The 25,000-nt window shown below is 45.9% G+C and overlaps 1 pseudogene across 1 annotated transcript in view; it reads right to left on the minus strand.

The window, feature by feature from the left end:
* LOC310863080 (macrophage-stimulating protein receptor-like) overlaps nucleotides 1-25,000 on the minus strand; it is a 58,863-nt pseudogene that overhangs the window by 18,467 nt on the left and 15,396 nt on the right. The window contains exons 4-15 of the transcript XR_014571059.1: nucleotides 22,012-22,188; nucleotides 19,857-19,976; nucleotides 19,250-19,378; nucleotides 16,334-16,497; nucleotides 15,489-15,624; nucleotides 15,222-15,358; nucleotides 10,955-11,125; nucleotides 9,479-9,566; nucleotides 6,922-7,146; nucleotides 2,744-2,890; nucleotides 1,093-1,261; nucleotides 128-214 (exon numbers count right to left, since the gene is read on the minus strand). The product of XR_014571059.1 is annotated as a macrophage-stimulating protein receptor-like (transcript). The remainder of the gene's footprint in view (nucleotides 1-127; nucleotides 215-1,092; nucleotides 1,262-2,743; nucleotides 2,891-6,921; nucleotides 7,147-9,478; nucleotides 9,567-10,954; nucleotides 11,126-15,221; nucleotides 15,359-15,488; nucleotides 15,625-16,333; nucleotides 16,498-19,249; nucleotides 19,379-19,856; nucleotides 19,977-22,011; nucleotides 22,189-25,000) is intronic.

Below are 25,000 nucleotides of genomic sequence, written 5' to 3' on the forward strand. Positions count from 1 at the left end.
TACAGTATAGTAGAGTTGAGGATGCATCTTTGTTTGATTAGTTGTAATGATGGATCAGTGATCAGATGATTGTATTGGTTGGGGGAAGAATGGATATAAAAGAGATTTATCAATGATAAAATCTCACCCCGTCTGTAATCACCAGGAGACAATTCAGGATTGCTGCCTATTTGCCTCTGACTTGACAGTCTTGACAAACGGTGCTCTACTTTGGCTGAAAAGGCACATTTAAAGGTTATTGCACAACAAACTCATATTTATACCAATTGGCCACGTTCACACAGCGGCCATTTTGCTTTTGGATCACACAACCCCCCCCCACACCTAGTATATGTGAATATGATCAATTTACAGTAGGGCTGAAAATATATCAAAATCCATATTTATTTTAGAACCAGTAACCAACTTAATCTTGCTCATGTAGGTTAATCGAATAATCGAGAAGCATTTTTTTAATAATCATTTTTAAAATGTATTTCATATCAACGAATTGAATAGATGTGTTATAATCAATTAAATCGATTACTCTGATTAAACACTCCTTTTGTACTACAATTGCTGTTCTACAAGCTCACAACGTGGCATATTTCAACTCGAACTTGTGAGCATGTACATGTAGATCTGCTATTAACACTAGCATGTTTTTTTTAAATTAATTGTAATCGAGGCTAAAAGGTTTTAAAGGGATTGTGACATAAAAAAAAAGGTTTTGGAATTGTTCTTGTTTTTTTAGGTTTTCTAATCTCAATTGCACCCAAAAAACATGAACTTTTAACATTCAGTAGATTTTCTGTGATCTGGGGTTTTCTGGCTCAAACAGGTGCTCTGATTTGCCGGCAGTAAGTGACATCACTTACTGCAAATCCCATATATGTCAATGGGATTTGCCAGCAGATGTCACTGTTTCACTGTGTTGCCTGTTTTCATTGTCGCTCAAAAGGCCCAAAAAACCCCAAAGAAAACTTCAGACCACAGAAAATCCACTGAATGTTCAAAGTTCAGGTTTTTTGGGTGTAATTGAGGTCATAAAACCTAAAAAGAAAAATAAATGAAAATGAATGTCATAAAACCTTTAAATGATCATTCTTGTACCTCTTGTACCTTTCTTCTTCCTCCTCAGATGAGTCATGACCATGTATGCCAGGGCGGCACCAACTACCAGAGCACAGATGATGCCCAACACGATGCCCGCGATGATGGTGCGACTGTTGTCTTCATACACCACCGTGCCCACGTCATGCACCTCCCCGTTGACGCACACCTGCAGCCGGGAAATGCAATGCACTCCATCAATCACAGTTTAACCACATTAACCCTGGTGTCTATGGGTTAGTTCAGTTTAACCACATTAACCCTGGTGTCTATGGGTTAGTTCAGTTTAACCACATTAACCCTGGTGTCTATGGGTTAGTTCAGTTTAACCACATTAACCCTGGTGTCTATGGGTTAGTTCAGTTTAACCACATTAACCCTGGTGTCTATGGGTTAGTTCAGTTTAACCACATTAACCCTGGTGTCTATGGGTTAGTTCAGTTTAACCACATTAACCCTGGTGTCTATGGGTTAGTTCAGTTTAACCACATTAACCCTGGTGTCTATGGGTTAGTTCAGTTTAACCACATTAACCCTGGTGTCTATGGGTTAGTTCAGTTTAACCACATTAACCCTGGTGTCTATGGGTTAGTTCAGTTTAACCACATTAACCCTGGTGTCTATGGGTGTACGCCGGGCCAACTGCCTGCAGTTAAAATAAGGGACACCCAGAAAAAGATAAGATCTTACTGTACAATACATATGTACAGTTTTGGCATTTTACATTAACGACCCCAGCTTGGACCCCCAGCAGCCATATTCTGGGGTGAACAATAGCCAAAAATAGCCGATATACAAGCACACAATGCGTTACGTTGCATTCTTGTAGATCAGCAATTTTTTGGCAAAGATATTTGTTGTAGGCAAGAAAAAAAAACGGTCCACAAACAGAGAAAACTCAGGTCCAGTTTACTAAGTCTAGACTAGAGGGTGGGGCTGTAAGATGTGTCTGTGTCATTGATTGATTCCTAAAAATAAGGAACAAATGTGTCCCTTATCAGTTCAATAATAAGGGACACACATGTCTTTTAGTTTCCAAACACAAAGACAATTCCGTATTTCAAAGGGGCGGTTGGCAACCCCATTGCTGGACAGCTATCTTGGGCATGTCATTATAGGTGGGAATATTAAATACATTTAATTTCACTATCAGCTATTGTAGAACAAAGGGAAACACCAGTAGTGGCGAGGTGCCGACCACAGGAGATGAACCTTTGAGAAAAGAGGCCGCGCAGCTCGTAGTCAAGATGCTTCACTTTTTAATAAACCTAACGTTTCAGAAGCAGGTTGCCTTCTTGATGCCTTCTATGAGCTATCAGCTATTTCGAAATAACTTTTTCTGTTGAATTAGACATGATATTGATTATTAATATAAAGAATTATAGTTGATCTACTCTACTTGCTCTTATTTTGAGAAATGTAGATGCTGGTTGACAAGTGGTATATTGCATGTAGCTCAAAAGTGCAATATATCTCCAAACAGGTTTTCTGTTATCAGCAGCAAATTCTCAGCAGTAGAATGTTTGGCACTTCACAGAGAGGACATAAATTATTAGTTAGTTATGTATTCCAGCTTTAAGTCATGATTGATGATTTATTATTGTGTACATTTCACACAGAAGTCATGATATTTGACGGGACAGATCGTTACCTTGACAGGCAGTCCCTCACTGGGGACAACCAGAGCCTTTGGGATTCTGCAGGTCAGTTCATTCAGCAGAACCTGGACGTTACAGTCCACGCCACCGATGGTCATGACAATCTTCATGCACAAGTTCACTGCGTTCAGCTCCAGATGCTGCAGGGAACACAGTTTACCAAAGGATTTACAAAGCTCCAGATGCTGCAGGGAGCACAGTTTACCAAAGGGTTTACAAAGCTCCAGATGCTGCAGGGAGCACAGTTTACCAAAGGGTTTACAAAGCTCCAGATGCTGCAGGAACACAGTTTACCAAAGGGTTTACAAAGCTCCAGATGCTGTAGGGAACACAGTTTACCAAAGGATTTACAAAGCTCCAGATGCTGCAGGGAACACAGTTTGAAGAACATTTCCACCCGTTAGTGAGGGATTGCGTCATACACTTCCTCAAAGAAACAAGTTCACCTTACTTCCATATTTATATGGGCTTCTTCTCACTATACTATAGGATTTTAGCGTTTCTGTATTCTCACTTTGTTTCAGAAGTGCGCTGATGAAATCTATCTGCTGATGAAATCTATCTGCTGATGAATGAATGTCCTTGGCAGAAGTATATCTGAGAGCGCTGTAAATAAATTCAAGGAGATAGTTCCATCAGCCATCAACTCAGTATACTTCAACAAAATAGAGGACCTCCACACATATAGTCCTCCTCAACTCGATCAACTTGTTGATAGTGTCACATGCTCATTTCAAAATACGCTAGACTCTGTTGCTCCCCTGAAAAGGAAGGTAATAAAGCAACAAAGGCTAGCCCCATGGTACAACTCAGAAACTAGAAACCTCAAGCGAACGTCTCGCAAACTTGAAAAAAAATGGCGCTCAACCAAACAGAAAGAATCATGTATAGTCTGGCAGAATAGCCTCAAAATATACAAAAAGGCTCTCGACACGGCCAGAGCCACCTATTATTCATCCCTAATAGAGGAAAACAAAAGTAACCCAAAGTTTCTTTTTGATACTTTGGCAAAACTGACAAAAAGCCGCGATTCCACTGATCCACGTATTCCTACAACTCTCAATAGTAGCGATTTCATGAGGTTCTTCAGTGGCAAAATAGAAACTATCAGAGATCAAATTGATCTACAACTACTCTCGGCTCCCACTGGACTGCCTCCAAATATGGTGGTCTCAGAGATGGCTGCACACCCAAATATATATATGGATAGTTTCTCTCCAATCGAGCTCTCTGATTTCACTTCAATGATATCTTGCTCAAAATCAACGACATGTACCCTGGATCCAGTTCCGACTAGATTACTCAAAGAGGTCCTGCCTCCGGTTGGTACATGCCTACTCAATATGATCAATATGTCCTTGGTGACAGGCTACGTGCCACAATCTTTTAAGGTAGCGGTAATCAAACCTCTACTCAAAAAGCCTACTCTTGATGCAGGCATTCTAGCTAACTATAGACCTATATCGAACCTACCATTTCTCTCCAAAATACTCGAGAAAGCAGTCGCCAAACAGTTATGTGACTTTCTACATAACAACAATTTATTAGAAGGCTTTCAGTCAGGCTTCAGAGCTAACCATAGCACTGAGACGGCACTGCTGAGAGTTACAAATGACCTCCTGACTGCAGCAGATAATAACCTCCTCTCCGTACTGGTGTTGCTGGACCTTAGTGCTGCATTTGACACTATTGACCACCACATTCTGCTACAGAGACTGGAGCATCTGGTTGGCATCAGGGGTGCCGCACTGAAATGGTTCGAGTCCTATCTGTCTGATCGATTTCAGTTTGTAGATGTCAATGATGGCTCCTCAACACGTGAAAAGGTCAAATACGGAGTCCCACAAGGCTCTGTGCTTGGACCAATACTTTTCTCCTTATATATGCTCCCTCTGGGCAACATCATCAGGGAACACTCTATACATTTCCATTGTTACGCGGACGACACTCAATTATATCTATCGATGAAACCGAACGAAACGGATCAATTAGTCAAACTTCAAGCTTGTCTTAATGACATAAAGAGTTGGATGAGCCGTAATTACCTACTCCTCAACTCTGACAAAACGGAAATTATCGTGATCGGCCCTAAGCCCCTAAGAGACAAGCTAGCCGATGAGAACTTTTCTCTAGATGGCATTACCTTGGCCTCCAAGGCCACTGTAAAGAATCTGGGAGTTACCTTTGATCAAGATATGTCTTTCAAATCGCACATCAAACAAATCTCAAAGACTGCCTTTTTTCACCTGCGAAATATTGCAAAGGTTAGGCACATCCTATCCAAAATAGACGCAGAAAAACTTGTCCACGCATTTGTTACCTCAAGGCTGGACTACTGCAACTCGCTATTATCAGGCTGCCCAGGTAAGTCTCTGAAAAGCCTACAGCTAGTTCAAAATGCTGCGGCGCGTGTGCTGACAGGTACCAGAAGAAGAGACCATATCACTCCTTCACTGGCCTCTCTACACTGGCTCCCTGTCAAACACAGAATAGAGTTCAAAATTCTTCTTCTTACCTACAAAGCTCTCAATGGTCAGGCACCACAATATCTCAAAGATCTCATTGATCCTTACAAACCAAATAGAACACCAGTGCGTCTACAGTATGCAAAAATGCTTACTGTTCCAAAAATATCAAAAGTTACAATAGGAGGCAGGGCGTTTAGGTCCCAGGCACCTCAGCTGTGGAACCTTCTCCCGGCTTCGGTCCGTGGGGCTGACACGCTCTGCACATTCAAGACTAGGTTGAAAACCTTTCTCTACGACAAAGCCTATAGCTAGAGTTGTCTCCAAGTCTGGCTGGATACCATGGTCGTACATTGTTGTGTGGGTCTGTCTCCCAGCAGTACTTGTAATATACACTATATAGGCTCCAGTAAGGCCTGCCACTAATCCAACATCCGGGGAATCTCTCCCCGGAGTCTCTTTTCGTCCTCCCCGTCGCAGTTCTGTGGACCTCTAATACTAACCCCCAACTGACTGAATGAGCGTGACCGTGGATCAGGCCTCTTCATGGAGCCCACCAGAAGTGTGACCTGGACCCGGCCTCACAGAGCTCGACCAGATGTGGACCAGATGTGGACCAGACCCCTCCACGGAGCCCACCTGTCTATTTCTGTCTATTTCTCTCTGTCTATCTCTCTCTCTCTCCCTCTACCCCCCCCCCCCCCCCCCCCCGACACGGTCGAGGCAGATGGCCGCCCACCCCAGAGTCTGGTTCTGCCTGACGTTCTTTTCTCCTCTCCTAAAAGGGGAGTTTTTCGTTGCCACTGTCGCAAATTCGCAATATTGCTTGCTCTGGGTGGATCTTTGTTGGTTGTAAAGTGTCTTGAGACAACTTGTTGTGATTTGACACTATAATAAAATTGAATTGAATTGAATTGAATGAAATCTATCTGCAGATTACATTAATCTGCGGATTACATCAATCTGCCGTTTACATCACCAGTAGAGATTTCAACAACAATGAGGCAACAACCATGCACACAAATGTCGCATGTTAAGAATCCTGGATGAGAAGTGGCTGTAAGTTTCCATTAGCTTGAAATCTCTGCTTATGATGTCATCAGATCACATGAGTGAGGAGTCGGACCGATATATGGATAAAAAAACGATGTACTGGTCCAGTAAAAATGTGCCATCAAAAGTGCACAACTGTGCTATTTTTCACCATCATTTACTGCATGGATTGTAGTCGTCGGGTGGTATAGGATAATATTTTGGGGGGCCTCTCTCTAGCTTGGGCGGATGTTCCGACAAACACAACTGGCCGTGTTCATGGGGGGGGTGATCCCTGTCACTCGACTAGAGAGAGTGACTAGAGAGGAGAGAGAGCATGTTCCTCCACCAACGTTATGTCCACCCTGTGAAACACCTCACTGTCAGGTGAGAAGAAGCAGTCACATAGTCTACACCCTCCTCACATGAGTCAGCATGAGACTCGTGATCATGACACACATGTGGTGGAAATGGTGTCACGACTAAATTGGGAAACATTTTTTTAAATAAAGATAAATAAAACATAAATATTGGCTACAGCATGTAAACTGTGCAGATTTGCTGTTAACCTGGCCTGGCTGTGTGGAAAATAAACGAACAACCTCAATCCTATAAACTAGAGGCATACATGAGTTGAAAATGACGAAGGACTGTGTGGGGGAACATATACGCACATGCAGTGACACTTCATTGACTCCCGGGATGAGCTTCAACACTTTGTCATTCTCAAAGGGAATGACTTTGAAGTCGGGGTAGTAGTCAAAACGTGTCCTCCAGAGGTTAAGTGCTCCGTCCATGTCAAAGGACATGCTTCCTGTGTCTGGCTTATCTTCTGGGAACACCGGGGCTAAGCATTCCATGTGGGTAGCATTTAGTGTATGACCGCACACCCGGGTGACCTGTTTAGAAAACAGTGGAAATAATCACAACAAATAGGCACGATCAAAAGACAAGATTATTGACATTAATTGATTCACAGACAGACATTTTTATTTCTACCACACTGAACATATAAAGAAAGATGTTATAAGACAGTTGCTGTAGAATAATTTTTCATAGAATAGCAGAACTGATCATAGTGTAGCAGGATATCAAAACACCAGGAAGTCAGAATGTTCCCTATGAATATATTTTTATAGAATTGTTTCATTTCCTTTTTTTGTGTGCGCGCAAAATGAGCCGATCTACTAGCTCACAATACATCACTATACAGCACATTGTGATCTACTAGCTCACAATACATCACTATACAGCACATTGTGATCTACTAGCTCACAATACATCACCATACAGCACATTGTGATCTACTAGCTCACAATACATCACTATACAGCACATTGTGATCTACTAGCTCACTATACATCACTATACAGCACATTGTGATCTACTAGCTCACAATACATCACTATACAGCACATTGTGATCTACTAGCTCACAATACATCACTATACAGCACACTGTGATCTACTAGCTCACAATACATCACTATACAGCACACTGTGATCTACTAGCTCACAATACATCACTATACAGCACATTGTGATCTACTAGCTCACTATACATCACTATACAGCACATTGTGATCTACTAGCTCACAACACATCACTATACAGCACATTGTGATCTACTAGCTCACAATACATCACTATACAGCACATTGTGATCTACTAGCTCACAATACATCACTATACAGCACATTGTGATCTACTAGCTCACAATACATCACTATACAGCACACTGTGATCTACTAGCTCACAATACATCACTATACAGCACATTGTGATCTACTAGCTCACAATACATCACTATACAGCACATTGTGATCTACTAGCTCACAATACATCACTATACAGCACACTGTGATCTACTAGCTCACAATACATCACTATACAGCACATTGTGATCTACTAGCTCACAATACATCACTATACAGCACATTGTGATCTACTAGCTCACAATACATCACTATACAGCACATTGTGATCTACTAGCTCACAATACATCACTATACAGCACATTGTGATCTACTAGCTCACAATACATCACTATACAGCACATTGTGATCTACTAGCTCACAATACATCACTATACAGCACATTGTGATCTACTAGCTCACAATACATCACTATACAGCACATTGTGATCTACTAGCTCACAATACATCACTATACAGCACATTGTGATCTACTAGCTCACAATACATCACTATACAGCACACTGTGATCTACTAGCTCACAATACATCACCATACAGCACATTGTGATCTACTAGCTCACAATACATCACTATACAGCACACTGTGATCTACTAGCTCACAATACATCACTATACAGCACATTGTGATCTACTAGCTCACAATACATCACTATACAGCACACTGTGATCTACTAGCTCACAATACATCACTATACAGCACACTGTGATCTACTAGCTCACAATGCATCACTATACAGCACACTGTGATCTACTAGCTCACAATACATCACTATACAGCACATTGTGATCTACTAGCTCACAATACATCACTATACAGCACACTGTGATCTACTAGCTCACAATACATCACCATACAGCACATTGTGATCTACTAGCTCACAATACATCACTATACAGCACATTGTGATCTACTAGCTCACAATACATCACTATACAGCACATTGTGATCTACTAGCTCACAATACATCACTATACAGCACACTGTGATCTACTAGCTCACAATACATCACTATACAGCACATTGTGATCTACTAGCTCACAATACATCACTATACAGCACACTGTGATCTACTAGCTCACAATGCATCACTATACAGCACACTGTGATCTACTAGCTCACAATACATCACTATACAGCACATTGTGATCTACTAGCTCACAATACATCACTATACAGCACATTGTGATCTACTAGCTCACAATACATCACTATACAGCACATTGTGATCTACTAGCTCACAATACATCACTATACAGCACACTGTGATCTACTAGCTCACAATACATCACTATACAGCACACTGTGATCTACTAGCTCACAATACATCACTATACAGCACATTGTGATCTACTAGCTCACAATACATCACTATACAGCACATTGTGATCTACTAGCTCACAATACATCACTATACAGCACACTGTGATCTACTAGCTCACAATACATCACTATACAGCACACTGTGAGCTTGAGGAGTGACTATTTTTCATGTGTTTTTCAATAGCGTACCGTACCTGAGATTGATTGGTGGGGGACGTGTATTTCACCACAGTGTGGTGCACAGAGTCTAGGTTTCTGCCTTCAATCATCAGCCTGGAGCCACTTTATGAGAGAATAAAGAAAACACTTAAAGTTACGTCCAAAAAGGTTCATTATAACCTATAATGTTGTAGTTCATTTATCAGGCCAACAAAACAATGAATTTACCTTGACAGTTGGACGCTTACTGAGCTGCGACATTATACTTTATGCCTTGGCTTGTAGCTTTATGCACTAATGTCACAAAAACACTGTTGCTTCTGACAACACCACCACATCTCAAAGTTAATTTAAAGTTTTACTGACCAGATAAATTAACTTTCAAATAACAGAATTATGTCTTAATTAAGTCTGTTTGCAGGCAGTAGTTTATTTTACTGCAATGGTGGTCGCTCAAAGGAGACAATTATTGAATCATGTCATGAAGCGAACGTTATACACTTCTATAGAAAATAATGTGACTTTGCATTGTTTTCCTACCTCCTGAAGCTGCAGAGAGGGGACACACGGCTGATAACGGGGTTAGGGTTAGGGTTAGGGGTTAGAGGTTAGGGGTTAGGGGTTAGGGTTAGGGGTTAGGGGTTAGAGGTTAGGGTTAGGGGTTAGGGTTAGGGGTTAGGGTTAGAGGTTAGGGTTAGAGGTTAGGGTTAGGGGTTAGGGTTAGGGGTTAGGGTTAGGGGTTAGGGGTTAGGGGTTAGGGGTTAGGGTTAGGGGTTAGGGGTTAGAGGTTAGGGTTAGGGGTTAGGGGTTAGGGTTCCTACCTCCTGAAGCTGCAGAGAGGGGACACACGGCTGATAACGGGGTTAGGGTTAGGGGTTAGGGGTTAGGGTTAGGGGTTAGGGGTTAGGGTTAGGGGTTAGGGTTAGGGGTTAGGGTTAGGGGTTAGGGGTTAGGGTTAGGGGTTAGGGTTAGGGGTTAGGGTTAGGGTTAGGGGTTAGGGTTAGGGGTTAGGGTTAGGGGTTAGGGTTAGGGTTAGGGGTTAGGGGTTAGGGGTTAGGGTTAGGGGTTAGGGGTTAGGGGTTAGGGTTAGGGGTTAGGGGTTAGGGTTCCTACCTCCTGAAGCTGCAGAGAGGGGACACACGGCTGATAACGGGGTTAGGGTTAGGGGTTAGAGGTTAGGGGTTAGGGGTTAGGGTTAGGGTTAGGGGTTAGGGTTAGGGGTTAGGGGTTAGGGGTTAGGGTTAGGGTTAGGGGTTAGGGTTAGGGGTTAGGGTTCCTACCTCCTGAAGCTGCAGAGAGGGGACACACGGCTGATAACGGGGTTGGGGTTAGGGTTAGGGGTTAGGGGTTAGAGGTTAGGGGTTAGGGTTAGGGGTTAGGGTTCCTACCTCCTGAAGCTGCAGAGAGGAGACACACGGCTGATAACGGGGTTAGGGTTAGAGGTTAGGGGTTAGGGGTTAGGGGTTAGGGTTTAGGGGTTAGGGGTTAGGGTTAGGGGTTAGGGTTCCTACCGTCTGAAGCTGCAGAGAGGGGACACACGGCTGATAACGGGGTTCTCTTTGTAGACAAAGGTTTTGTTGTAGACCACTGTAGAGCTGTCAATGAGGACCATCACTGTTTTCTCACCCACATCTTCCATGCGCTGAGAGAGGCACACTATGGATGATGCATCCCCACCAGACCTACACAGACAGGGCAAAGGATAGAGAGGCACACTATGGATGATGTGTCCCCACCAGACCTACACAGAGAGAGGCACACTATGGATGATGCATCCCCACCAGACCTACACAGAGAGAGAGAGGCACACTATGGATGATGCATCCCCACCAGACCTACACAGAGAGAGAGAGGCACACTATGGATGATGCATCCCCACCAGACCTACACAGAGAGAGGCACACTATGGATGATGTGTCCCCACCAGACCTACACAGAGAGAGGCACACTATGGATGATGCATCCCCACCAGACCTACACAGAGAGAGGCACACTATGGATGATGCATCCCCACCAGACCTACACAGAGAGAGGCACACTATGGATGATGCATCCCCACCAGACCTACACAGAGAGAGGCACACTATGGATGATGCATCCCCACCAGACCTGCACAGAGAGAGAGGCACACTATGGATGATGCATCCCCACCAGACCTACACAGAGAGAGGCACACTATGGATGATGCATCCCCACCAGACCTACACAGAGAGAGGCACACTATGGATGATGTGTCCCCACCAGACCTACACAGAGAGAGGCACACTATGGATGATGCGTCCCCACCAGACCTACACAGAGAGAGGCACACTATGGATGATGCATCCCCACCAGACCTACACAGAGAGAGAGAGGCACACTATGGATGATGCATCCCCACCAGACCTACACAGAGAGAGGCACACTATGGATGATGCATCCCCACCAGACCTACACAGAGAGAGGCACACTATGGATGATGCATCCCCACCAGACCTGCACAGAGAGAGGCACACTATGGATGATGCATCCCCACCAGACCTACACAGAGAGAGGCACACTATGGATGATGCATCCCCACCAGACCTACACAGAGAGAGAGAGGCACACTATGGATGATGCATCCCCACCAGACCTGCACAGAGAGAGGCACACTATGGATGATGCATCCCCACCAGACCTACACAGAGAGAGGCACACTATGGATGATGCATCCCCACCAGACCTGCACAGAGAGAGGCACACTATGGATGATGCATCCCCACCAGACCTACACAGAGAGAGGCACACTATGGATGATGCATCCCCACCAGACCTACACAGAGAGAGAGAGGCACACTATGGATGATGCATCCCCACCAGACCTACACAGAGAGAGAGAGGCACACTATGGATGATGCATCCCCACCAGACCTACACAGAGAGAGGCACACTATGGATGATGCATCCCCACCAGACCTACACAGAGAGAGAGAGGCACACTATGGATGATGCATCCCCACCAGACCTACACAGAGAGAGAGGCACACTATGGATGATGTGTCCCCACCAGACCTACACAGAGAGAGGCACACTATGGATGATGTGTCCCCACCAGACCTACACAGAGAGAGGCACACTATGGATGATGCATCCCCACCAGACCTACACAGAGAGAGAGGCACACTATGGATGATGTGTCCCCACCAGACCTACACAGAGAGAGGCACACTATGGATGATGCATCCCCACCAGACCTACACAGAGAGAGGCACACTATGGATGATGTGTCCCCACCAGACCTACACAGAGAGAGGCACACTATGGATGATGTGTCCCCACCAGACCTACACAGAGAGAGAGGCACACTATGGATGATGTGTCCCCACCAGACCTACACAGAGAGAGAGGCACACTATGGATGATGTGTCCCCACCAGACCTACACAGAGAGAGAGGCACACTATGGATGATGTGTCCCCACCAGACCTACACAGAGAGAGGCACACTATGGATGATGTATCCCCACCAGACCTACACAGAGAGAGGCACACTATGGATGATGCATCCCCACCAGACCTACACAGAGAGAGAGAGGCACACTATGGATGATGTGTCCCCACCAGACCTACACAGAGAGAGGCACACTATGGATGATGTGTCCCCACCAGACCTACACAGAGAGAGGCACACTATGGATGATGCGTCCCCACCAGACCTACACAGAGAGAGGCACACTATGGATGATGTGTCCCCACCAGACCTACACAGAGAGAGAGGCACACTATGGATGATGTGTCCCCACCAGACCTACACAGAGAGAGAGGCACACTATGGATGATGTGTCCCCACCAGACCTACACAGAGAGAGAGGCACACTATGGATGATGTGTCCCCACCAGACCTACACAGAGAGAGAGAGGCACACTATGGATGATGCATCCCCACCAGACCTACACAGAGAGAGAGAGGCACACTATGGATGATGTGTCCCCACCAGACCTACACAGAGAGAGAGAGGCACACTATGGATGATGTGTCCCCACCAGACCTACACAGAGAGAGAGAGGCACACTATGGATGATGCATCCCCACCAGACCTACACAGAGAGAGAGAGGCACACTATGGATGATGTGTCCCCACCAGACCTACACAGAGAGAGGCACACTATGGATGATGCATCCCCACCAGACCTACACAGAGAGAGAGAGGCACACTATGGATGATGCATCCCCACCAGACCTACACAGAGAGAGGCACACTATGGATGATGCATCCCCACCAGACCTACACAGAGAGAGGCACACTATGGATGATGCATCCCCACCAGACCTACACAGAGAGAGAGGCACACTATGGATGATGCATCCCCACCAGACCTACACAGAGAGAGAGAGGCACACTATGGATGATGTGTCCCCACCAGACCTACACAGAGAGAGAGAGGCACACTATGGATGATGCATCCCCACCAGACCTACACAGAGAGAGAGGCACACTATGGATGATGCATCCCCACCAGACCTACACAGAGAGAGAGGCACACTATGGATGATGCATCCCCACCAGACCTGCACAGAGAGAGAGAGGCACACTATGGATGATGCATCCCCACCAGACCTGCACAGAGAGAGAGAGGCACACTATGGATGATGTGTCCCCACCAGACCTGCACAGAGAGAGGCACACTATGGATGATGCATCCCCACCAGACCTACACAGAGAGAGAGGCACACTATGGATGATGCGTCCCCACCAGACCTACACAGAGAGAGAGAGGCACACTATGGATGATGCATCCCCACCAGACCTGCACAATATAACACAAGTAAGACGCGCAAACGCGGGAAGCGAACGCAGCTCGTAAATGGCAATAACAACAATTTGAATGAATTAATTACTTTTTTAAGGTTTTCTTTTTAAAGTTCTCTTTTTTGTGTTTTTTTAAGATTTTATTTTTAAGTTAAGTTTTTTTTAAGTTAAGTGTTTTTAAAGTTTTTTTTAAGTTAAGTTTTTTTGTGTTTTTTTAAGTTTTTAAGATTTTATTTTTAAGTTACGTTTTTTGAAGTTAAGTGTCTTTAATTTTTTTATTTTAAGTTAAGTTTTTTTGTGTTTTTTTAAGATTTTATTTTTAAGTTAAGTTTTTTGAAGTTAAGTGTTTTTAAAGTTATTTTTAAAATTTAAGCTTTTTCATTTTAAGTTAAGTTGTGTGTGAGTGCGTGCGTGTGTGTGTGTTTTGTGTGATACAGCTGCGCCCTCTGGTGGCGGGCGGGTGGTGTCACAGCGGGACAGACACACACACACACACACACACAGACAGACAGACATGATCTGCAGGGTCTCATAGTTAGTGCTCATTGCATTCGCAAATATACACACGTGCAATAGTGACAGGGCAAAGGATAGCTAGGGTAAACAGGGACAGTCATTGTCCTATAACACTTTCCATGTCTAATCTGGAAGATAAACAGCACAGTCCACATGAATGCGGATCATGATCGGGATGATCATGTTTTCCAGTTCAGGTTGAAAATTACAGCAGCAGGGTAAAAACATGGCAGGCAGACCTATGGAATTATTTAATATATTCTAGATATTATGCATCAGTCATGACTTAAACTGATACAGATCTGCATTATATCTGGTGACATTATGTAACCTTTTTATATATACCAATACAAAAACATTGCAATGTCAATTTTTCCCAATATTGTTTACCCCTAATTCTCATTCCCCTTAAAGACATAAAGATATCGCAGAGACCTCATTTGCAACAACACATTATACCTCCAATGTAAATGTGTTATTCAAACTCTTTACCTTTGAACAACGCAGTCTTTGCCACCAATGACAACTCTTCTTTGCACCCCCGAATTCAGATGATTTCCTGTCAGCGTGACCATCGTACCACCGATTCTAGGTCCATAGTGGGGATGGATGTTTGTTATGATAGGCTCCTGAATGCAATGCAGTCAAACGTAGTGTTAGTACATTGAATAGTTTCCTCATCCACTCATCAATAAAGAACAAAGGCAACATGCAGGTCACAGGTAATAATATGATGGATGTCAGGAAAGGGTACCGCACCACAAATAAGAAGCCTTGCATGTGTGCTTGTCCTTGGATGGAATAGTGCTGCTCTGCCTTCTCTTCATGTACTTCCACAGTGATGTTGAGAGGATGGGTTGGTGCTTTATCCTGCCGCTGAAGCTTACACACCAACCTACAGTGTATGGGTCACATTCAGAGGATGGGTTGGTGCTTTATCCTGCCGCTGAAGCTTACACACTAACCTACAGTGTATGGGTCACATTCAGATGTGTTTTTGGTCACATGTGTGTGTGAGCAGTGAAGGCGTGGCAGACTATACCACGCTCTGGTGTACAACATACAGTGCAATAAGTTCATAAAAGTTCTAATACAGTAAGTAAGCAAGTGCCTAATAGTTACTAAGTAGTAATATAAAGTGTAGATAATTTAATAAACCCCCCAAAAAGCCTCAACATACGCAGACATTGGTGTAATGAATGACCATACATAGCATTTAAAATAGTAGAATTTGTAGTTTGCACCTTCCCTGGGTTACTAAGGTAGGATAGGATGCGCACGATCATGCGTCATGAGGTTGTAGATCAGCAATATGTTCAGCGTTACGTTAGGGTTAAAATGACCCCCAAAGTTTTAAAATGGTATTCATGAAATCGTCCTAACCAGGTATAGTAACACAGATATGTGTCTCTGTTACTCACTGTTCACTGTTCACTGTCCTAAGCAGGTATAGTAACACAGATATGTGTCTCTGTTACTCACTGTTCACTGTTCACTGTCCTAAGCAGGTATAGTAACACAGATATGTGTCTCTGTTACTCACTGTTCACTGTTCACTGTCCTAAGCAGGTATAGTAACACAGATATGTGTCTCTGTTACTCACTGTTCACTGTTGCTCTTTGCAGGGAGGACAGCACAGGGCGTCCGCCCCACTCTCACCACATGGGTTCTGTCGTTGATGATGGCGGGCCGTGGCTCAGACTGAAACTCCCACCCACACAGAGTCAGCTCCGTCTCGCCGTCGAAAGGTGCAGTCTTCGGGAAAAACTACACCGACACAACAGCAACCAGTGAGAACAGTGGCCTCCATATTATCTTTTTATTGTGACTTGTAACTAAATTATAACTACATTGCATCCATGGGAACAGTTTTGGTTTGGTTTGGCAACGATTGTTCATACTGGCAATCGAATTGCCACTGCCAGGCAGAAACCTTGCATCTCCATCAACTGCCCATTTAATGCCCTAAGATTGTCAAGCAAAAGTAGCAAAGAATAGCAAGTTCACAATGCGTCGCATTGTGACCTATTCTCACTATTTCTGCAAACTTCCATTGCAAGTTGCGGTTTTGGACATACAAGGTTTCCACCCGACAGCGGCATAAAAGCTCGCAGCATTATGTGCTCTACCTCTGTGAGGACAGGAGCGCAGGCCTGGTCACTCCACTCCGCTCCACACTTTACCTCTGTGAGGACAGGAGCGCAGGCCTGGTCACTCCACTCCGCTCCACACTCACCTCTGTGAGGACAGGAGCGCAGGCCTGGTCACTCCACTCCGCTCCACACTTACCTCTGTGAGGACAGGAGCGCAGGCCTGATCACTCCACTCCGCTCCACACTTACCTCTGTGAGGACAGGAGCGCAGGCCTGGTCACTCCACTCCGCTCCACACGTACCTCTGTGAGGACAGGAGCGCAGGCCTGGTCACTCCACTCCGCTCCACACTTACCTCTGTGAGGACAGGAGCGCAGGCCTGGTCACTCCACTCCGCTCCACACTCACCTCTGTGAGGACAGGAGCGCAGGCCTGGTCACTCCACTCCGCTCCACACGTACCTCTGTGAGGACAGGAGCGCAGGCCTGGTCACTCCACTCCGCTCCACACTTACCTCTGTGAGGACAGGAGCGCAGGCCTGGTCACTCCACTCCGCTCCACACTTACCTCTGTGAGGACAGGAGCGCAGGCCTGGTCACTCCACTCCGCTCCACACTTACCTCTGTGAGGACAGGAGCGCAGGCCTGGTCACTCCACTCCGCTCCACACTTACCTCTGTGAGGACAGGAGCGCAGGCCTGGTCACTCCACTCCGCTCCACACTTTACCTCTGTGAGGACAGGAGCGCAGGCCTGGTCACTCCACTCCGCTCCACACTTACCTCTGTGAGGACAGGAGCGCAGGCCTGGTCACTCCACTCCGCTCCACACTTTACCTCTGTGAGGACAGGAGCGCAGGCCTGGTCACTCCACTCCGCTCCACACTTTACCTCTGTGAGGACAGGAGCGCAGGCCTGGTCACTCCACTCCGCTCCACACTCACCTCTGTGAGGACAGGAGCGCAGGCCTGGTCACTCCACTCCGCTCCACACTCACCTCTGTGAGGACAGGAGCGCAGGCCTGGTCACTCCACTCCGCTCCACACTTTACCTCTGTGAGGACAGGAGCGCAGGCCTGGTCACTCCACTCCGCTCCACACTCACCTCTGTGAGGACAGGAGCGCAGGCCTGGTCACTCCACTCCGCTCCACACTTACCTCTGTGAGGACAGGAGCGCAGGCCTGGTCACTCCACTCCGCTCCACACTTTACCTCTGTGAGGACAGGAGCGCAGGCCTGGTCACTCCACTCCGCTCCACACTTTACCTCTGTGAGGACAGGAGCGCAGGCCTGGTCACTCCACTCCGCTCCACACTTTACCTCTGTGAGGACAGGAGCGCAGGCCTGGTCACTCCACTCCGCTCCACACTTACCTCTGTGAGGACAGGAGCGCAGGCCTGGTCACTCCACTCCGCTCCACACTTTACCTCTGTGAGGACAGGAGCGCAGGCCTGGTCACTCCACTCCGCTCCACACTTACCTCTGTGAGGACAGGAGCGCAGGCCTGGTCACTCCACTCCGCTCCACACTTTACCTCTGTGAGGACAGGAGCGCAGGCCTGGTCACTCCACTCCGCTCCACACTTTACCTCTGTGAGGACAGGAGCGCAGGCCTGGTCACTCCACTCCGCTCCACACTTTACCTCTGTGAGGACAGGAGCGCAGGCCTGGTCACTCCACTCCGCTCCACACTTTACCTCTGTGAGGACAGGAGCGCAGGCCTGGTCACTCCACTCCGCTCCACACTTACCTCTGTGAGGACAGGAGCGCAGGCCTGGTCACTCCACTCCGCTCCACACTTACCTCTGTGAGGACAGGAGCGCAGGCCTGGTCACTCCACTCCGCTCCACACTTTACCTCTGTGAGGACAGGAGCGCAGGCCTGGTCACTCCACTCCGCTCCACACTCACCTCTGTGAGGACAGGAGCGCAGGCCTGGTCACTCCACTCCGCTCCACACTTTACCTCTGTGAGGACAGGAGCGCAGGCCTGGTCACTCCACTCCGCTCCACACTCACCTCTGTGAGGACAGGAGCGCAGGCCTGGTCACTCCACTCCGCTCCACACTCACCTCTGTGAGGACAGGAGCGCAGGCCTGGTCACTCCACTCCGCTCCACACTCACCTCTGTGAGGACAGGAGCGCAGGCCTGGTCACTCCACTCCGCTCCACACTTACCTCTGTGAGGACAGGAGCGCAGGCCTGGTCACTCCACTCCGCTCCACACTTACCTCTGTGAGGACAGGAGCGCAGGCCTGGTCACTCCACTCCGCTCCACACTTACCTCTGTGAGGACAGGAGCGCAGGCCTGGTCACTCCACTCCGCTCCACACTCACCTCTGTGAGGACAGGAGCGCAGGCCTGGTCACTCCACTCCGCTCCACACTTTACCTCTGTGAGGACAGGAGCGCAGGCCTGGTCACTCCACTCCGCTCCACACTCATGTTGTCTGGAGCAGCCACCTGCACACCAGCCACACTGCATGAAGCGTGGGGCCTTCAGACAGCTGTAACAGGTCACAAAGTGTGCACATCCTGGAGCGGCAGGAGGCACGCTGTACACCTAGACCACGATGGAGGGACAAACAGCCATAGAGACATGGAAGGGAATTTTCTATTTTGTTTGTTTCAATGCTAGACATAGAGATAATAATAATAATAAAGACAAACTCAAAAGTTCCAAACTAACCTAAAAGAATGGCTGACCTATGAACACCTTGGTAGTAGCATCTTCTGCCCCCCCCGCCCCCACCAGTCCTCCCTCTGAAAATATACCATTTAATGCTACTGAGGTATGTATTTTGGATGAATTGAGTACAAATGGACCACAATGGAATGAAGCCCCGGACGTCTTCTGTGTTATCCTTTTAGTATAACCTTGTCTGTACTGTACTGTACTGTTAACAAACTTGTATTACCGGTAAAGTATTACCTGTAAATCAATCAATCAATCAATCAATCAATCAATCAATCAATCATTCAATCAATCAATCAAGAATCCTCACGGATTCAGCTGTTAAAGTTGCTATTGAGAAAAGCACCTTATTTCCAGCCACAAAGAGAAGCGACGTCTCTGAACGAACATCTGCTCCCCTGCTCACCGGGTCCTCTCCCAGGGAATAGTTGGCAAAAATGGTAATGCGGGCGAGAGACAGAATGACCTACAGAGTGGAACAGAAAGAGACATTCATGTGTTAAAGTGATGTTGGGTTAGGGTTAGGTTAACCCTAACCCTAAAGAGACATTCATATGTTAAAGTGATGTTGGGCTTTGGTAGAACATTGGGTTGAATAGAAAGACATTCATATGTTAAAGTGATGTTGGGCTTTGGTAGAACATTGGGTTGAATATAAAGACATTCATGTGTTAAAGTGATGTTGGGCTTTGGTAGAACATTGGGTTGAATATAAAGACATTCATGTGTTAAAGTGATGTTGGGCTTTGGTAGAACATTGGGTTGAATATAAAGACATTCATGTGTTAAAGTGATGCTGGGCTTTGGTAGAACATTGGGTTGAATAGAACTACTCATTGGTACATAAACAAACTCAAACTGAGCACATTCTTCTTCCTCGTTCTCATCACACACGTTGTAGTCTATAATATTGGTGATCTAAGGAGTTTGGTGAGCTCGAGAAAGGCCGGGTAATATGACCAGGGCAGGCCTGTCACAATTACAGTGAGACAAAACCACCTAACCGCAATTATTTGAGGTAATCGCAATTATTTGAGATAAACGCAATTATCAACTAGTAGCCCCCATAGCCCCCGCACTGCATGTTGGGAGAGATACAGCTTAATGTAGGGGTCACCTATTGCTGTGCCACACCACACACACTAACCTACACCATTCTCCACCCGCAACACAGAGCCCTTATTGGCTAGCCCGCTCACATGCCGATCCCCACGCAGCAAAACACAGCTGTGATTGGCCAGCCACACACACACACACACACACACACACACACACTACTGTACATCTCATCGGCACAACACGCATAGTCGGATGCCAAGTTCTTCCGAGCATTATTTCCCAGTCCCACCACGGACTCATAGTAACCTCACAACAGTGTCACTGCAGGGTTCACACTGTGGAGGACTTTTGGGGGGACTTGAACTGACATGTGAGTGACTGTGTGTGTGTGTGTGTGTGTGTGTGTGTGTGTGTGTGCGTGCGTGCGTGCGTGCGTGCGTGCGTAAGTGTGTGTGTGTGTGTGCGTGCGTGCATGCATGCGTGCACACTGCACACGCGTGCAGTACCCATACTATTTACCCAGGGTGTGTGTGTGTGTCTACGATGTGTAGCCATCTGTTACTACATGATGTGAAGGACACAATACTGGGTTTAAAAACACAGGGTGTGTGTGTGTGTGTGTCTACGATGTGTAGCCATCTGTTACTACATGATGTGAAGGACACAATACTGGGTTTAAAAACACAGGGTGTGTGTGTGTGTGTGTGTGTGTCTACGATGTGTAGCCATCTGTTACTACATGATGTGAAGGACACAATACTGGGTTTAAAAACACAGCGGCAACACGAAGTGGAGGCTGTCAAATCCTGCAATTTCCTTCTTCCCATTGCGCTGCAACGTAGCTAGGATGAGCGAATTCTAGTGAATTACATTTGTTCCATTGTTCAATGCCAAAAAACACAATTAAATTGTGTTTTTGTCAAATCACAATTATTTGTATGACATTTTTATCGTCACATTTTGCAATCTAAATATAAAACATCCATCTGAAATGTGTACATACAGTAACAGGACTATGATTTTGTTCTGTATTTGCAGAATCCGCTTTGTATGTGCAAAATGAGTGATTTTGGTTACTACTATTGCTTTAAAGGTATATTCAGTGATTTCACTCAAAAAACCTTAGGTTTCGTTTTTGGCTGTGGGACCCAGCCTTTCGTCCAATCAGGATAGAGAGTCAAAAACGAAACCTAAGGTTTTTTTTTACCCCCAGGGGTTAACTGGGGACAGGGAGGAACTCCTTATATGGCCAGCACACTCTATAGTAGGGAGGATTATCACAACAAAACAAAATAAATGTGATATTTGAATTAAGTGAAATCACTGAATATACCTTTGCTTTAACACAGAATGAATTGATCAATTTAGAACTTGATCAAACACACCACCCCATAATGAACACCCCAGCTGGCCATAGTCTTTTCCCCTTGTCACACTGCTACCTGCAGAATCCTGCCGTCTGAGGTGCCCAGGTGTGCCAGCGTGTCACTGCCCAGGGTGGTGACCAGGACGGAGGTGAACAGAACGTGGGTCATCTTCTTGTTGAAGAGGTCCACCCGGTAACAGGGCTTGGACACCATGGTGGGTTTGATCCTGCACGTGTCGTTGAAGTCTGGGCTCTGTGCAACACAAGAGAAGAACACACTCACATTCCGTTCTTACACTATTACATTGTGACCTGAGATCAGATTCTAAAAATGTTCTTCTACATCCTGACAGTTTTCTGAAAAAGCCATGTTTCTGTGTCAGTCGTTCTTCGCTTTTTCAAAAATAGCAGACCTACAAGCTCGTAGCGCGCCACTCGGTGGCGCGCTATGAGCTTGTAGATCTGCTATTTTTCAATAGCTAAGGCATGACATAATGCTAACACAAAAAGGGGTTCCCGCCCCAAAATGGGTTAAAATGTAATTAACACAAATAAACAAACTACTGTGTAGTGAAATTATCATCAATACAAAGGATGTAATTGTCGATAATGTAACTGGCAAGATAATACAGGCATAAACATGATAGTTTTGTTGTTTAGGGGGGTACGGGAAGCAGTATTTACAGAGGAAGTGTCCTGGTCTGACGAGGTCATAAAACCAGGTCATTAAACACAAACTCTGGCTCCGGAATGTCATATATAGTCACTTACTGTCTGTAGTGTACTACTATTTTAAATAGTGAAAATATGTGAGGATCGGCTATGTTCACTACTTCTGTGCGACATGCACTCTTGTATGATTAAGTAGGGCATTCATTTACAAAATAACTCGTTTAAAGGACAACTTTAGTTTTTTTCAACCAAGGTTCATGTTTTAGGTTGTTATTAGAGAAACTAAAAGGTGAGTGTTCATTTTCTTTCATTTGCTGCTTTCTTTCGTTTTAGGGATTTTAGCAGTTTTTGACAGGGGGGCGGGGGCATTCGAGCATGGGGCTAAATATGTATTTTTTAACACAATTTTATGGTGATTTATTTTTTTATGGTTTACTATAGTCCTAATAAACGCCAGGAAATTACATCTGGCCACAAAAGATCACAGGATCTATTGAATGTGACAAACATATTGAGCCTACTGTATACATACAGTGTAAGCCTTCCCCCAGTAGGCTACCTTCACATTCAATAGATCCTGTGATCTTCTGTGGCCAGATGTAATTTCCTGACGTTACATATTATTATATATATATTATATATTATATTATATTACACAAATACATATTTAGACCCATGCTCGAATGCCCCCGCCCCCCTGTCAAAAACAGCTAAATTCCCTAAAACGAAAGAAAGCAGCAAATGAAAAAAGATTAACACTCGTCTTTTACTTTATCTAATAACAAACTAAAACATGAACCTTGGTTGAAAAAAACTAAAGTTGTCCTTTAAATGTGGATATACAATTAAGGTTTCCGCCGAATAGCAACAATATGTTAGCTCGGGCGATGATTCTCAAACCTTTTCATTTCAGGGACCCCCGGTTTTATGTGTATTATTAGGCTATTCAGATACATTTGATATACATGTTGTCTTCTCTCTGGGACCACGATCTACACTGTGAAGTCTTCCATGTTAATTGTAACTCTGACCCGTAAGGGTCACTTTAGACCTAGCCTGAGCTAACGTGTTAGGTTTCTGGTCTAGAGGGGGCGGGTCGCGGCTGAGATTTGCGCACGCCCTGATTGGATCTCATCGATCTGTCCGTCACCCCCAGCCCCTCCTCTCCCCCCTATAGTCACATAATTTGGAGCGACGCCCACCCGGAAAGGGTTGACTCCCACTTTTAGACCAGAGCGGCCAATGCGTTCCTCCAGGCTTTACATTTTTGCACCAACAAAAATGAAAGCCTGGTACCGAGGCTACTTTAGACCTGAAGTTGACAAACAGTGAACTAGGAGACTTCTCAACACAACCCTATCCTGAGGGAATATTCAAAGCAGATGTTTGGGTATTGCTTTGTCACCATGATGTGCACACGGAATGACAGCGCATGATGTACGAGTGAAGATTCTTGGCAAAGTGGCCAGTTAAAATGGGACGTGGTTAACCACTTATATACTTCATTAACCAGAGTGCCAAAGCGGTCCACTAGGCTGCCTCCATCTACACACCCAAATCCAAACCCAAACCAACAAGTATAGGAATAGGGTCCTCACCCACCACCCAAGGGACCACTAAACACTGTCACCCACCACCCAAGGGACCACTAAACACTGTCACACACCACCCAAGGGACCACTAAACACTGTCACCCACCACCCAAGGGACCACTAAACACTGTCACACACCACCCAAGGGACCACTAAACACTGTCACACACCACCCAAGGGACCACTAAACACTGTCACACACCACCCTAGGGACCACTAAACACTGTCACCCACCACCCAAGGGACCACTAAACACTGTCACCCACCACCCAAGGGACCACTAAACACTGTCACACACCACCCAAGGGACCACTAAACACTGTCACCCACCACCCAAGGGACCACTAAACACTGTCACCCACCACCCAAGGGACCACTAAACACTGTCACCCACCACCCAAGGGACCACTAAACACTGTCACCCACCACCCAAGGGACCACTAAACACTGTCACACACCACCCAAGGGACCACTAAACACTGTCACACACCACCCAAGGGACCACTAAACACTGTCACACACCACCCTAGGGACCACTAAACACTGTCACACACCACCCAAGGGACCACTAAACACTGTCACCCACCACCCAAGGGACCACTAAACACTGTCACACACCACCCAAGGGACCACTAAACACTGTCACCCACCACCCAAGGGACCACTAAACACTGTCACACACCACCCAAGGGACCACTAAACACTGTCACACACCACCCTAGGGACCACTAAACACTGTCACCCACCACCCAAGGGACCACTAAACACTGTCACCCACCACCCAAGGGACCACTAAACACT

Source organism: Protomyctophum parallelum (genome assembly GCF_964188405.1).
Source record: "Protomyctophum parallelum genome assembly, chromosome: 8".
In the NCBI taxonomy this organism is placed as follows: domain Eukaryota; kingdom Metazoa; phylum Chordata; class Actinopteri; order Myctophiformes; family Myctophidae; genus Protomyctophum; species Protomyctophum parallelum.